Genomic DNA, 3,040 nt, shown 5'->3' on the forward strand with positions numbered 1-3,040 from the left:
ATAATAATAAAAAATAAAAACGAAGAGTGATATTAATGCCTGATCCTCCTGCCTTCACCAACCAAGCACAAGGATTCCAGGCCTACCCCACCATACATAACCTTGATTTTTTTCTTTTTTTTTTTTCCTGTTCTTTTTTGTTGATTTTTTTTTTTCTTTTTGAGATAAGGTCTGTGTAGCCCAGATCAGCTTTGAAATCATGATCTTCCTGCCTCCACCTCCTGAGAGCTGAGATTTCAGGTGAATGCTGCAGCTGGCCCTCCCTAGAATATTCCTGAAAGTTCCATCTGGTATTATCTGTTTTTTGTTGTTTTGAGACAGAGTCACTATATAGCCTGGGCTGGCCTGAAACCTTCCATGTAGACCTGGCTGAAATCTGAGTGCTGGGATCCAGCCCCCATGCCTGGCAGGCCCAGTTTGGTGTCATCTCGATGTGGAGATAAGGGAACTGGAAAAACCAGTGAGTATGTCCTACCTGTGAGGCTGGTCCTGTGAAGATGGCCCATTCTGACTCAGGTGCTGCCCACTGGGAGCCAGGCACAGGTCCAAGAGCTTACAAGTGTTTAATTCTCACAACCACCTTGTGCCTTAGGTGTAAACAACACTCTTCAGAGATAGAGAAACTCTAGAAGAAAGCAGTCGATTGTTTATGGGCTGAAAATGGTGTGCACTCCAAATTCCTTTGTTGTGGACTCACCCCCAATGTGGTAGCACTGAGAATTAAATATTGAGAGCCGGTGAGGTCATGAGGGTGGGGCCCCTATCTAATCTGACTGGCGTCTTATTAAAGAGAAGCCAGGGGGGTGAGAGCACTGAGGAAAGGTCACGGAGGACACAGCATGCCTGTCACAGATGAACAGGACTAAGAGTCAGACATGGCCTGACAGGCCTGTAAACAAAATTCTGGTAATTGCAGCTCTCATGAGGTGGAGGCAGGAGGATTGGGAGTTCAAGGTCATCCTCAGTTACATATCACTATGTTCAAGGCCAACTTGGGCTACGCTACCTGAGACAGGAAATGAACACTCACTTTGGCCTTGAACTTGCAGCATCCAGAACTGGGCGGAAACTATGGTGGTTTAGCCACTTGGTCAGTGTGTTCTGTAATGAAGCCCTGAAGGCTGATACAAGCGACTGACCTTCCTAACAAAAACGCATATGTCGGGCTGGAGAGATGGCTCAGCGGTTAAGAACACTGACTGTTCTTGCAGAAGACCCAGGTTCAAATCCCAGCACCCACATGGTGGCTAACAGCTGTCCCTAACTCTAGTTCCAGGGGATTCAACAGCCTCTTCTGTCCTCCAAGAGCATTGCATGACACAGGTGCATTTACCTATATGCAGGCATTAACACTCATACACATAAAATAAAAATAATATGAAAAAAAAAAACATGTATGTCCCTCCCTTTGGCTGTCACTGTTGACACAATGCCCCAAGGAACTGGAATTTCCTTAGGAATCTTGTGCTAGGAGAAAGAAAAGGCTGGTAGTCTGGGGCTGGCCAGAGGGAGAAAAGAGACTTCACAGTTCTGACAGCTTGTCAGGGAGCCGACAGAACAGACAGGAGCTGAGCAAACACTGATCCACAGACCATCCTTGACCTGGACACTTGGCTGTGCATTCCTCAGTAGGGACTTAGAAGGCAGACATGAGGGTCACCCAATGTGGACACAGCTAATCTTCCTTTCTGTTTGTCACCATTGCTTAACTGGCCTACTGAGGATGGGTATTCAAGTCTGGTTTGTTAGGGCTGCCAGGGCTCAAACTCTGACCTGGTAACTCCAGTAACAGACCAGTTTGACACTGATGGTTAGGGATTGGGGAGAGGTACAATCCAGCTAGGGCTGCTGCAGAGGCAGTGGGGTGGCAGGAGGCACCCTTCTCCCTTAGAACAGCAACGGCTAATGGCAGTTCAGCAGTAGACCACAAGGTGCTAAGCTTGCTTCTGCCTCAATCTCCATCTTCCATGCCCATTTTGATCTGCTACATACCTCATCTTCCAAACAAGGCATCCCAGTAGGCCTTGTTTTCTTCCCTAGGTGCCCAATCTCATCACCACCATCCTGCCACAGCTTACCCCAAGGGACTGCAGTGTCTCCTAGGTCCTGTATGAGACACTCAGGCCTTTTCAATTCTGTCCGGATGAAAAAAAATACACACAGAAATAAAAAGCTGGATGTGCTGGTACATTCCTGTAATCCCAGCATTTGAGAGTCTAAGGCTGGAGGAATGCTAAGACGTAAAAGTTCAGCCTGGGCTATATTTAGCAGGTCCATGTCTCTAAAACAAGGAAGGAGGTGCTAGGAGACAGCTCAGTAGATAAAGCACTGGAAGTGTGAGGTTGGAACTTGCCCATGTAAAAGCTGATATAAACCCTGATGCAGGTAGCACAGGTCCCCATCCCTCTCTGGAAGCACCATGCCTAAGGCAAGAGCAAGACAGAACCAGGATTCTCCAGAAGCTGGCAGGGAAGGAGAGACTGACACCTGAGGTTGTTCCTGACCTCCAAAGGCACAGCCACACACATACACATACACACACACACACACACACACACACACAAAGCAAAGCAAAGCAAAGCAAAGTAAACCTATGCATGATGGCCATGCCTGTAATTCCAACACTTAGGAGATGGAGACAGGAATTTAAGATCATACTCAGGCTCTGCTTCTCTGGGCATGCATGACCCACGGGCCTCTCTCCAACCCACAGGCCTCTCTCTGGGGTAAGTCGATCACACCCTCTGTGCCTTGACTTCCCCAGCCTCATTCACCCTCCCATCTCCCCCACAGTCTCTCCTCCTAGCCTGGGTCCTGTCCCATTCCTTCTCTTGGCACCCCAGACACCTGGGGAACCACCACTGCTTCCTGATCCTTTGCATCCGGACCAACTCAGTTCCTTCTCTGGTCCCCAAGAGCACTCTGGGCCTGGGCCTCACCTCCCTCTACTTCCCTGGGCCTGCACGACCCGCCAGCCTCTTTCCTGGATGCCTCTTTCCTGGATGCCAGGGCTGACCTTTCCTCTTCCTGATCCTTTGCA

This window comes from Nannospalax galili, unplaced genomic scaffold (assembly GCF_000622305.1).
Source record: "Nannospalax galili isolate Female #2095 unplaced genomic scaffold, S.galili_v1.0 scaffold1428, whole genome shotgun sequence".
Lineage (NCBI taxonomy): Eukaryota > Metazoa > Chordata > Mammalia > Rodentia > Spalacidae > Nannospalax > Nannospalax galili.